Genomic DNA, 13,355 nt, shown 5'->3' with positions numbered 1-13,355 from the left:
AGGGAAGCCGAAGAATACTGGAGTGGGTAGTCTATCCCTCTCCAGTGGAACTTCCCGATCCAGGAATCAAACTGGAGTCTCCTGCATTGCAGGTGGATTCTTTACCAGCTGAGCTACCAGGGAAGCCATTTTAATTGCTATGCTATAATGCTTCTCTGTTCTGTGGCATTAGATAGACAAAACTCTATCAGATAGGTTTTGGGATTTTCAAGGAAACCCTCAATAGCCTGCATCCCTCTATTCTACCAGAATTTATATATTTGTGTAAAATAAAATAAGAGATTAAGTAAACAGTCTGAAATGCTTTTATTATTGACATCACTAAATTAGAGAAGGTCATTTACTCTAATATTCGATAGCCCTACTCACCAGACTCTAGAAATAGAATCACCTTCCCAATAAAGTGATGGTGAGCTTGTGTAAGGAGTCTTATCTCAGGAGGCCCAAGGCCTGGAGGAACAAATGGAAATTCATGCTTTCTGTGAGGAGGCTTCTTCCCCACAGGAATGAAATTGAACCTACATGTGCCCAGGTGTTTTCCCAGATTTGTCATGGCATTTCATCTTTCCAGAAAGTAAAGGACCCGAGAGAGGCTCAGAATTTCATGAATTGAACTCTCTTTCTAGAAAATGAATTTCTTTTCCTAATAAGAACAGGGAATTAGTATTATAAGAACTAGGCTAGAATACTCCCATTTTACAGGGGTTGAATATGAGCAGAAATTATGTGGAAGAAAACTGGGGCTCAGAGAAGTTCCAGATATGCCTAAGACCGAAAAGTGAGTTTTCAGTGGAATCATGTTAATTCTGAGCATTGATGCTGTGCTCTCAAAGAAAGAGGTATCACGTCAACAAATTATCTGGCTACACACATAAGTAAATCTCACAAAAGCTTTCAACACTAAAGCAGGGCAGCCATCAGATAAAATAATTTTTGGTTTTACCCAACAAGGACCTACTGTATAGCAGAGAGAAGTATACATAATATTTTATAATAACCTATAAGGAAAAATAAGCTAAATATATATATATGTGCATATATACATATATATATATTTACCTGAATCACTATGTTGTCCACTTGAAGTAACACAACATTGCAAATCAACTATATTTCAATAAAAAGTAATCTTTGGTGTTGCTAAGTTAAGCCATCATTGAAACGGGCAAAAATATTATCTAGAAGATATTATTTCTAAAACTTGCATTCATTATTATTAAAATGGAAATGTAGGTGACTCATCTTTAATCTTTCATGTGGGATAAGAAGTGATGAAGATACCAGTTAGATAAACTTGCAGCAAGCCTATTGATCAGTCCTAACTGGACACCCAATGTCACTTACTGGAACTACAGTCATCACTCCTAGGAGAAAAATAGCAGCCTTTGGGATATAACTTATAACTCTAAATGAATGTCAGACATCAGAATGGACATCAAGAAAATATGATCATCTCCCTTGGACAGCAAGGATATTGAACAAGTCAATCCTAAAGGAAATCAACCCTGAGTATTCATTGGAAGGACCAATGCTGAAGCTGAAGCTCCAATACTTTGGCCCCCTGATGCCAAGAGCTGACTTATAGGAAAAGGATGCTGGGAAAGATTGAGGGCAGGAGGAGAAGGAGGTTACAGAGGATAAGATGGCTCGATGGCATCACTGACTCAATGGACAGGAGTTTGGGCAAACTCTGGGAGATAGTGAAGATAGTAAGCCTGGCTTGCCACAACCCATGGGGTCACAAAGAGACACAACTTAGTGACTGAACAAGTTGGAAACAGGACCTGGAAAATATCTGTAAGAGATGCTGCTGTGGGAACAGGAGTGACTTGTTGGCTTTAAGGAAGAAAATAGCTGTGTTGCTTCCCCATGTTGCAAGGAACTGAAGCTTGCCTCTAGCAGTTGAGGAAAGCTTGTGGTCAACAGCCATCAAGAATCTGGATTCTTGAGTCTTACAGTCACAAAGATCAGAATTCTACCTTAAATTTGGAAGCATCTCTCTCCCTACATGAGAACCTAGCCCTGACCAACACCTTGATTGCAGAGTCCAGCTAAACCATGCCTAAACCACTGACCCACAGGGTTAGAAAGAATCTATGTGTGTTTTGTTGAAAGTTGCTAAATTTGTGATGATCTTGTTCTGTTGCATAAGGTAACTGATATAGATTTTGGTAATGGAAGTAAAATGCTGATCTAACATATACCTAAAAATGTGGGAATGGCTTTGGAACTGGGCAGTGAGCAGAGGCCAGAAGAGTTTTGAAAAGAAAGCAAGCCTAAATTGTCTTGGACAGACTGTTAAAAGAAACTTGGACATTAAGAATGCTGCCAGTAAGGACTCAAAATGAAGTGAAGAACATGTTATTGGAAACTGGAGGAAGAAGGATCCTTGTTAAATAGTGCCAGAAAGCTTAGCACAATTATCTTCTGCAGTTATGTGAAAAGCAAAACTTGTAAGGGATAAACTGAGCTAGCTAAGGATATCTCCAAGCAAAATATTGATGGTGCCACTTGGTTTCTTCTTGCTACTTGGAATAAAACGTGTGAAGAAAGAGATAATCTGAGGGGGGAAAAATGTTGAACTAGAAGGAACCAAAACTTTTCTTGGTGCCTTTTTTCACTAAGCCTAATTCTCCTCAGATTCACCCAGTTGTTATTGGTATCAATAGTCCATACCTTTGTATTCAGTTCAGTTCAGTTCAGTTTAGTTGCTCAGTCATGTCTGACTCTTTGCAATCCCATGGGCTGCAGCACATCAGGCCTCCCTGTCCGTCGCCAACTTCCAGAGTTTACTCAAACTCATGTCCATCAAGTTGGTGATGCCATCCAACCATCTCATTCTCTGTCGTCCCCTACTCCTCCTGCCTTCAATCTTTCCCAGCAGCAGGGCCTTTTCCAATGAGTCAGTTCTTCACATCAGGTGGCCAAAGTATTGGAGTTTTATATTACTGACTAGTAATCTGTGGTTTGCTGAATCATCACCCATTGAACGACAACTGGGTTCTTTCTAGTTTTTGGCAATGATAAATAGAATAAAGTCAATATGAAAAAAAAAAGTCAATATGGGCACTCATGTACAGGTTTTTATGTGCACAAAATATTTTGAAAATATTCAGCCTCCCTAGATGGCAAAACATACTAATATTGAGAGACAACTTCCACTCTGATAAAAGTGAAATCTAGAGAAAAAGATGAGTGTGTGAATATACAATATTGTCCTCAAATCTCAGAAAAGATAAAAAAGTCAGCATATTCAGCCACACAAAGAGCCTTTTCAAGAGACTAAGTGTGTGCCTCACAGATCTCAGTCTAACCACAGATCCTCTAGGAAATTCAAAGGCATTGTCCCTCAGCCATCTCAGCAGAAGACCAAGGTAGAAAAGGGCTTTTTCATAAAGTTCTGTGGGTGCAGCTTCTGTCTAATGGAGTGAACTCTGGGAAAATCAATGGAAGCCCACAAAGGTCTTGAGAAAATTATTTCAGAAAGAACACTGTCAGCTTGGACTGAAAATACAGATGGGACAAAATAAGAGGAGACTGTTGTAACCCCAGATTCCACTGGTAAGAAGCAGGTTGATAAAATTCTTCAGCTGCAAACATGTGTCAAATAATTCTGCACCCAATTCCAATGTGAGATGGGGGGTAGCAAGTTTTCCCCACACTAACAAGATACTCTCTGCCACCATCTGGATGTCTTATCATTCAACTAATTCTAACTCTACCCAGAGATAGCATCAGATCCCACAGATAAGGGGCTCACCCCAACAAGACTGCCTGCCAGCCCCCCAACCCCACTTCCAGGGAGATGGGGCTGAAAGTCCCAACCCTCTAAACACACAGTTGGCTCCTTTGGCTACCAGTTTCCATCCTTTAGGGCTTCCCTAGTAGCTCAGCTGATTAAGAATCCACCTGAAATGCAGGAGACCCCAGTTCAATTCCTGGGTTGGGAAGATCCCTTGGAGAAAGGAAGGGCTACCAACTCCAGTATTCTGGCCTGGAGAATTCCATGGACTGTATAGTCCATGAGGTCACAAAGAGTCAGACACGACTGAACACCTTTCACTTCACTTTTCATCCTTTATATCTTCCTTGGTGGCTCATATGGTAAAGAATCTGCCTACAATACAGGAGATCCGAGTTTGATCCCTGGGTCTGGAAGATCCCCTGGAGAAGGGAATGGCCACTTGCTCCAGTATTCTTGCCTGGAGAATTCCATGGACAGAGGAGCCTGGCAGACTACAGTCCATGGGGCCACAAAGAGACAGGCAAGACTGAAGCAATTAACACTTTTACTTTCATCCTTTGGTTACCTAGAGACATTCCAAAATTCAGTTCATTAACAGAACAAATAGCAGCCTTGTCATTCTCATCATTTGGCAATTCCACTGGTTTTAGTAGCTCTAAAATGAGGATTAAGCAACAGGGACAAAGGCCAAATATCTGTTTCTTACTATCAATCATAATATCATAATGTGCTACCTTCCATTATAAAAAGGAAGGATAACTCAGAAGATCCCAGAAAGCGGATCCTAGAGCTATGAGGATTATTCCAAACCCAATTTTAACTCAAGATCAGATCAGATGAGTCACTTAGTCGTGTCTGACTTTTTGCGACCCCATGAATTGCAGCATGCCAGGCCTCCCTGTCCATCACCAACTCCCGGAGTTCACTCAGACTCACGTCCATCGAGTCAGTGATGCCATCCAGCCATCTCATCCTCTGTCGTCCCCTTCTCCTCTTGCCCCCAATCCCTCCCAGCATCAGAGTCTTTTCCAATGAGTCAACTCTTCGCATGAAGTGGCCAAAGTACTGGAGTTTCAGCTTTAGCATCATTCCTTCCAAAGAAATCCCAGGGCTGATCTCCTTCAGAATGGACTGGTTGGATCTCCTTGAAGTCCAAGGGACTCTCAAGAGTCTTCTCCAACACCACAGTTCAAAAGCATCAATTCTTCAGCACTCAGCTTTCTTCACAGTCCAACTCTCACATCCATACATGACCACAGGAAAAACCATAGCCTTCACTAGACGAACCTTTGTTGGCAAAGTAATGTCTCTGCTTTTGAATATGCTATCTAGGTTGGTCATAACTTTCCTTCCAAGGAGTAAGCGCCTTCTAATTTCATGGCTGCAGTCACCATCTGTAGTGATTTTGGAGCCCAGAAAAGTAAAGTCTGACACTGTTTCCACTCTTTCCCCATCTATTTCCCATGAAGTGATGGGACCGGATGCCATGATCTTCGTTTTCTGAATGTTGAGCTTTAAGCCAACTTTTTCACTCTCCACTTTCACTTTCATCAAGAGGCTTTTGAGTTAGTTCCTCTTCACTTTCTGCCATAAGGGTGGTGCCATCTGCATATCTGAGGTTATTGATATTTCTCCTGGCAATCTTGATTCCAGCTTGTGTTTCTTCCAGTCCAGCATTTCTCATGATGTACTCTGCATAGAAGTTAAATAAACAGGGTGACAATATACAGCCTTGACGTACTCCTTTTCCTATTTGGAACCAGTCTGTTGTTCCATGTCTGGTTCTAACTGTTGCTTCCTGATCTGCATACAAATTTCTCAAGAGGCAGATCAGGTGGTCTAGTATTCCCATCTCTTTCAGAATTTTCCACGGTTTATTGTGATCCACACAGTCAAAGGCTTTGGCATAGTCAATAGAGCAGAAATAGATGTTTTTCTGGAACTCTCTTGCTTTTTCCATGATCCAGCGGATGTTCGCAATTTGATCTCTGGTTCCTCTGCCTTTTCTAAAACCAGCTTGAACATCAGGAAGTTCACGGTTCACATATTGCTGAAGCCTGACTTGGAGAATTTTGAGCATTACTTTACTAGCATGTGAGATGAGTGCAATTGTGCGGTAGTTTGAGCATTCTTTGGCATTGCCTTTCTTTGGGATTGGAATGAAAACTGACCTTTTCCAGTCCTGTGGCCACTGCTGAGTTTTCCAAATTTGCTGGCATATTGAGTGCAGCACTTTCACAGCATCATCTTTCAGGATTTGAAATAGCTCAACTGGAATTCCATCACCTCCACTAGCTTTGTTTGTAGTGATGCTTTCTAAGGCCCACTTGACTTCACATTCCAGGATGTCTGGCTCTAGGTCAGTGATCACACCATCGAGATTATCTGGGTCATGAAGATCTTTTTTGTACAGTTCTTCTGTGTATTCTTGCCATCTCTTCTTAATATCTTCTGCTTCTGTTAGGTCCATACCATTTCTGTCCTTTATTGAGCCCATCTTTGCATGAAATGTTCCTTTGGTATTTCTGATTTTCTTGAAGAGATATCTAGTCTTTCCCATTCTGTTGTTTTCCTCTATTTCTTTGCATTGATGGCTGAAGAAGGCTTTCTTATCTCTTCTTGCTGTTCTTTGGAACTCTGCATTCAGATGTTTATATATTTCCTTTTCTTCTTTGCTTTTTGCTTCTCTTCTTTTCACAGCTATTTGTAAGGCCTCCCCTGACAGCCATTTTGCTTTTTTGCATTTCTTTTCCATGGGAATGGTCTTGATCCCTGTCTCTTGTACTATGTCATGAACCTCATTCCATAGTTCATCAGGTACTCTATCTATCAGATCTAGGCCCTTAAATCTATTTCTCACTTCCACTGTATAATCATAAGGGATTTGATTTAGGTCGTACCTGAATGGTCTAGTGGTTTTCCCTACACTCTTCAATTTAAGTCTGAATTTGGCAATAAGGAGTTCATGGTCTGAGCCACAGTCAGCTCCTGGTCTTGTTTTTGCTGACTGTATAGAGCTTCTCCATCTTTGGCTGCAAAGAATATAATCAATTTGATTTCGGTGTTGACCATCTGGTGATGTCCATGTATAGAGTCTTCGCTTGTGTTGTTGGAAGAGGGTGTTTGTTATGACCAGTGCATTTTCTTGGCAAAACTCTATTAGAGCAGTGTTTAAACTAGGGCTAATTATTTTTCACTAATGAGATAAGAATTTTTTAAGTACACTACCCAACGTGATTGATAATGATTTTCTTTTCTCCCTTGTGTAAACAAGTATCACTATCAGCCCTTTGTGGGCACCAGCTACTCTTCTGCAGCCTCAGAGAAATGAACTGACACGCACTGATGAGTGCTCTCCTGAGCACTCAGGAAGGACCCTCTACGGTCATCAGGGGTTCTTTCTGTATGCAGCTTTCCCCTCTCTGGTCCACCACCTCTAGCCAACATAGTATTCTTGAACTTCCAGCTCCAACTCCTCAGTCTAGGAGTCTTCTGGTTTTTCTACCTAGCTTGCTTTCCTGTGTCACAGCCTGAAAACTCTTATCAGGCAAACACGGGACCGTTGATTGAACTCACCTCTCTTGTTTTCTGTGTCTGAGGGATCACTGTTCTTTGTTTGGTGTCTTGAAAATCATTGTTTCACATATTGTGTCCAGTTCTTTGCTGCTTCATGCAGAAAGGTAAATCCAGTCACAGGAACTCCAGGTTGGTCAGAAGTGAAATCTTAATAGCATTTCTTTGTCTTCCTTTTTATTATCTTTATTACTCCATTGAAATTCTCATCTCTTTCTCCATGTGGTTAACCTTTTCCATTACATTGTTTAGTATACTCATCACTGTTATTTTAAAATTCAGACCTGTCATCTCCAGATATGCTTCTATCATCCACTCCTTCTGCTGACCATGAGTCACATGGATTTATTTTTTTAGTATCTTCAAATGTCTCATTATTATTATCATATAATGAACATTTTACATGAAAGAACACTAGAGAAACAAGTAAATAATACTTCTAGGAAATCTCACATCCCTTCATCGGTATGGCTTCAAAATTGGATGGCTGAGTCCATCTGATACGTAGTCAATCTCGATCTGACTTTTGCTTCCCTTTTAGTTTGATTCAGTTGCCCACTGGCTTCAAATGTTCAGTTTCTCACCTTCAGCAGGTCTGAAAACCCGAGCATTTGACATAGTCCAGCTACTTCTCTATAATGTACACAAAAATGCCATTTTCCAAACATGGGATGTCTCTCTGCCTTACAGCCTGGCTCCTATGTTGCCCAGTATCCATTCCTCTGATTTTTTTTTGTGGGGGCGGGAGCCTGGAGTCCCTGCCCCTTCCCTAACTGCCTTGGATGGCATTCTGTCAGCTCCCTGCCCTGCCCCCAGCTTTACAAGGCAGCTAGCTGCCTTGCACTTGGGCAAGATTCCTCTTACCTCCTGGGAGACCTCCTTCAGCTCTCTGGTTCCAGCCTTCAACCTATTGTCCATGAACTTGGACAAAAGTATTAAACATGTGATAGGTGGGTACAGATTTCCTCTGTGGCTGGAGCTCTTTGGCATCCTAATTTTTCACACTGACTCACACATGGTCATTATAATTTTCCCACAAGTTTGGTGGGTTTCTCTCTACCATCTACAGTAGGTGTCTCCTCTTCCTGGTTTGGTTTTGGGGGCCAGAGTGACAGTCTTTTTACTTCCTATACCATAACCAGAAACAGAAGTCTCTTCAACCTTTCTCCTAATATCCTGCTTTCTAGAAAAATGAAAAACACCTCTTTTTCACAGTAGTTTTCCTGCCATAGGTGAAGTTCCATCTCTTCTTGAGTTTGCCTGACTTCCCTGAAGGTTGGGAGGGTGGAGACAGAGAACTGGGGATTTCTAAATTTGGATGGAAATTTTGGGATTACCCTGCTCAATTTCCTGACTGATATTTCTTTCTTGGGAACTCTCCCATCAGGCTAGTTGTGTGTGTGTGTGTGTGTGTGTGTGTGTGTGTGTGTGTGTATTTTCAGTGCCTACATGTTAATGTGTGACCCTCTCTGACTGCAGTTGACCCAACTATTCCTGTTGCACAGTGGTTCATTTTTCTCTTTCTGAATATTGAATATTACACCAAACCAACCTCCAGAAAACTTTCCATGCGCCCAAGCAACTCTGTCTGGCCTGGCTCACAGCGGGGATTGGTACTTGGACAGTGCCGGAACAGTTGGATCCATATAAATCTAGTATCTCTGGTCTCGTGTGATTACTAAGTTGCTTAATTGGGGACTGGGTTCTTTTGTTTGTTGTGTTTTTGAACACTAATATCTATTCTTTTGATTTAGTGGTCTGTTGTGGCAATAAAAGTTTAGAGGAAGCCCAGCTCATGGTCACAGACAAGCACTCTTTAATAATGACTTTTTCTGTATTTAAAAACAGGACCTATAAATCCTAAATAGCTTGTCATTTTCTTGGCCAAGTGAAAATGCATTGTGGTTAGTGTAGTTATACAAAATCATATCAGCTCTTTACTCACAGTGGCAGTTAAGTTCTAATAGGAAACTTGTGTGATGGCTCACTTTTAAAGAAAAAATTAGCCCATCCCGTGACCACTCTGTAATTTGATCCATGATAAGACAGTGCTGATGCTTCATCACAGAACAGGAGCCTCTTCTCTGATCTTAGAGAATCTGTATCCTTCCGTTCATTTTGAGCTCTTTCTCAAAACAATTTAAAAGAAAACAGTTTACTAAAAGGTGGGATTACCCAGCAGCAGTAACAAAGCTGCTACCATCTATTAAGCACCTATTACATCTCAAGTACTGCACTAGGCCTTTTACATACAAATGCTCTTTTAAATCTCATTGCATCCTTGGTTGTATGTTAGTTAATTGTTAAGTCGTGTTTGCCTCTTTTGCGATCCCATGGACTGTAGCCCATGGGATTCTTTCCATGGGATTCTCCAGGAATACTGGAGTGGGTTGCCATTTCCTACTCCAGGGGAACTTCCTAACCTAGAAATAAAACCCAGGTCTCCTGCACTGCAGGCAGATTCTTCACCATCTGAGCCACCAGAGAAGCCTGTATCTTGGTTATTAGCTCCCAAATCATTAGCCTGATTTAAGCGATGAGGAAACCTGAAACATTCTAAGGTGAGAGCTGGTGAGGGAGGGTCTAATGCCAGGTCTGCCAAACCCCAGCGCCTGAGCTTTCCCGAAGACCCCCCTGCCTCCTGCCCTGGGGACAGATCTTCTCACCCATCCTCCCTTCTCCTCTGTACACTCCCCTCTTTAATTGAGCAAGATCTCTTTTCCATCCTGGTGAATCAGAATCCAGCTCCACACCTTCACAGGGCAGACCGATGACCTTCCATCATCATCTCTTCCCCTCCAGTCTTAGCCATCCGCTTCCCTACAGCCCTGCTCCATCCATGTGTATCCCAGAAAATGCAGGCCCGCAGAGAAGGGGGAAAACGCAGCTCCGGTTCTGTGATGAGATGTGAAAGCTCCATGGTAGCATCACTGCCCATGTAGACAGTAGATGTCAGGGACAGAAATGAGAACAGGGATCAGGGATCGCCTCTGAGATGAGGGATGGGACTGGGAAAGATGTTTCTGCTCTGAATCTTTTTCAGGGTTTTGTATACATAGGTGCATACATTTGTAAAAACTATGGAACTTTACACTTAAGATGCATCTATTTTATGTATAAAATTATACTTTAATGAAGTGAAAGTATTAATTGCTCAATCTTGTCTGACTATTTGCGACCTCATGGACTGTAGCCCACCGGGCTCCTCTGTCCATGGGATTCTCCAGGCATGGGTTGCCATTTCCTTCTCCAGAGGATCTTCCCAACACAGGGACTGAACCCATGTCTCCTGCATCTCCTTCATTGGCACATGGATTCTTTACCACTGAGCCAGCAGGGAAGGTGCAGACAAGTACTATTCAATAACACTTACACAATGTACCTAGAATAGTCAAATTCATAGAGTCAGAAAGTACATTGGTGGATGTCAGGGGCTGGAGGGGGAGAGGGTAGCGGACTTAATATCTACTAGAGACCGAGTTTCAGTTTAGGAAGGTTAAAAATTTGGGAGACGGATGCTAGTGAGAGTTGTACAACAGTGTGAAAATACTTAGTGTCACTGAGATGTACAGTTATATATGGCTAAATAATATCTTTTATATTATATGACTTTTACTACAAAAAAAATTTTTTTTTTTAAAGAATGCAGGTGCTATGGTGTGCAGATGCTACCTTTTAAATGGCAAGCTTTTTGCCTCTGAGGATCTGCTCTGGTCCTTACCAATGTACCTGTATGTTCCAGTTATGCTACTGAACTAGCTCATCAGTCAGTCAGTTCAGTCGCTCAGTCATGTGCAACTCTTCAAGACCCCATGGACTGCAGTTCACCAGGCCTCCCTGTCCATCGCCATCTCCTGGAGTTTGTTCAAACTCATGTCCATCGAGCTGCTGATGCCATCCAACCATCTCATCCTCTGCCATCCCCTTCTCCTCCTACCCTCAATCTTTGCCAGCATCAGGGTCTTTTCAAATGAGTCAGCTCTTCGCATCAGGTGGCCGAAGTATTGGAGTTTCACCTTCAATATCAATCCTTCCAATGAACACCCAGGACTGATCTCCTTTAGGATGGACTGGTTGGATCTCCTTGCAGTCCAAGGGACTCTCAAGAGTCTTCTCCAACACTACACTTCAAAAGCGTCAATTCTTCAGAGCTCAGCTTTTTTTTATAGTCCAACTCTCACATCCATACATGACCACTGGAAAAACCATAGCCTTGACTAGATGGACCTTTGTTGGCAAAGTAATGTCTCTGCTTTTTCATATGCTGTGTAGGTTGGTCATAACTTTCCTTCCAAGGAGTAAGCATCTTTTAATTTCATGGCTGCAATCACCACCTGCAGTGATTTTGGAGCCCCCCAAAATAAAGTCAGCCATTGTTTCCACTGTTTCCCCATCTATTTTCCATGAAGTGATGGGACCGGATGCCATGATCTTAGTTTTCTGAATGTTGAGCTTTAAACCAACTTTTCACTCTCCTCTTTCACTTTCATCAAGAGGCTCTTTAGTTCCTCTTCACTTTCTGCCATAAGGGTGATGTCATCTGCATATCTGAGGTTATTGATATTTCTCCCAACAATCTTAATTCCAGCCTGTGCTTCATCCAGTCCATCATTTCTCATGATGTACTCTGCATATAAGTTAAATAAGCAGGGTGACAATATACAGCCTTGATGTACTCCTTTCCCAATTTGGAACCAGTCTCTTGGTCCATGTCCAGTTCTAACTGTTGCTTCTTGACCTGCATATAGGTTTCTTAGGAGGCAGGTCAGGTGGTCTGGTATTCCCATCTCTTGAAGAATTTTCCACTGTTTATTGTGATCCACATAGTCAAAGTCTTTGGCATAGTCAATAAATCAGAAGTAGATATTTTTCTGGGACTCTCTTGCTTTTTTGATGATTCAAGGGATGTTGGCAATTTGATCTCTGACTCCTCTGCCTTTTCTAATCCAGCTTGAACATCACGGTTCACTTAACTGTTGAAGCCTGGCTTGGAGAATTTTGAGCATTGCTTTGCTAGCATGTGAGATGAGTGCAATTTTGCGGTAGCTAGTTGACTCTTTGTCCCCATCAGAGGACTTATCAAGCTTTGAGTGATGAAGGAGTTCAGACTATGCCAGCCCATAGATGATTTCGAGCTGAAGGCATCTGAGAAGCAGACACAGGAAAAGCTCTCTGTACTCCACTATCTACTTAAAACAGGGCACAAATGTCCCCTGTGGAAGTGTCTCTCACTTTTGTATCAGAGAAGGAAACATAACCCTCTGTCTCCAATCCTAATTCAAGAGAGAGCAGACCAGCCCTGCTGATGCTCTGAAAAACAGTGTCACAGTGGAGGCACTGAGATGAGTTTTACAGACAAAACCTATCTCACCCTTGCCATCCACTAGCTTCCTCTATATATTTGCCTTACCTCAATTTATTCCAGAAGCCCTAGCCCGATTCCCTTTGTCTTCTCACTTCTTCGCAATTTATAGTCCTTTGTTAAAATGATATACAAGCCCTTTAAGTCTAATCACTTCTCTGGTACTTCTTTTCTGTGATATTCTTTTTGCATGGAAACATTAAAATATTAGCATCCAATAAACTGTGTATGCCTTTTCTCTTATTAACTTGTCTTTATTCAGTTTAAATCAAAGGGTCCAACTTAGGAACATAAGAGAGTAGAGAAAATTTTTCCTCCCCTACAGAAGCTGAGGTTCAAGAACACCATGGTAAAGAAGGATCTGTATACCATAGCACTGAGATCCTTAAAGGACAGGGAGGCACAGCACAGAGTCATGAACCTGGCAACTAACCAGGTCACCCTCTTTCAGAACCAAACTTGGGTCGACTCACTCATGGGCAGTAAAGTCAATCTACCAAGTTGTGGTGAAGGAAAGTCCCGGGTTTATTGTAGAGCACCAAGCAAGGAGTCCAGGGCAACAAATTGCTCAAAATACCCAAATTTCCAGATGGGGTTTCAGCAAAGCATTTTTTAAAGGCCAAATGAGTGAGGGGAGCCCCAGGGTATGTGACCAGCTTGTGCACAATTCTCTGA

The sequence above is a fragment of the Bos indicus x Bos taurus genome, chromosome 13 (genome assembly GCF_003369695.1).
Source record: "Bos indicus x Bos taurus breed Angus x Brahman F1 hybrid chromosome 13, Bos_hybrid_MaternalHap_v2.0, whole genome shotgun sequence".
Lineage (NCBI taxonomy): Eukaryota > Metazoa > Chordata > Mammalia > Artiodactyla > Bovidae > Bos > Bos indicus x Bos taurus.
This window is presented reverse-complemented; position numbering follows the sequence as displayed.